Here is a 456-nt window from a genome sequence, read left to right on the forward strand (position 1 = left end):
CCAAAGTCATCCAGGGATACTAGGCAGTAGGGGTGGGGAGGGAGCCAAGAACCCTGCCTCAGCCTCCTGCGCACAAATCTGGGTTTTCCAGAATGCCATGTGCCCTCACTCAGTGAACACATCCTGGCTGAGCTTTTGCTCTGTGCCAGTCCACGTGCAAGCTGCTTGGAGACTCTGAGGTAAATTAGAAAGTCCCTGCCCTTAAAGAGCTCACAATCTTGTGAGTACACAGATAATTTGCACAAACCACTTGAAAAGACCCCTGGAAAGTGTTGCAATAGCCCTTCTGAAATGTCACAAAGAAAGAAGCCATGATTACCCCAGTGTAGGTGGTTGTGGTGGTGCTGAAGATGGTGGTAGATATGGTGGTGTTGGTGGTGGATGTGGTGGAGATGGCGGTGGAGGTGGTGGAGACAGTGTTGGTGACAGTGGTGGAGTTGGTGGTGATGGTGGTGG

General features: G+C 51.5%; 1 pseudogene; it reads left to right on the plus strand.

The window, feature by feature from the left end:
* Positions 1-350: 350 nt before the first annotated feature.
* Positions 351-456, plus strand: part of LOC116534884 — a 29,598-nt pseudogene continuing 29,492 nt past the window's right edge.

The sequence above is a fragment of the Sapajus apella genome, unplaced genomic scaffold (genome assembly GCF_009761245.1).
Source record: "Sapajus apella isolate SASKATOON/1434 unplaced genomic scaffold, GSC_monkey_1.0 scaffold90, whole genome shotgun sequence".
Taxonomy (NCBI): Eukaryota; Metazoa; Chordata; class Mammalia; order Primates; family Cebidae; genus Sapajus; species Sapajus apella.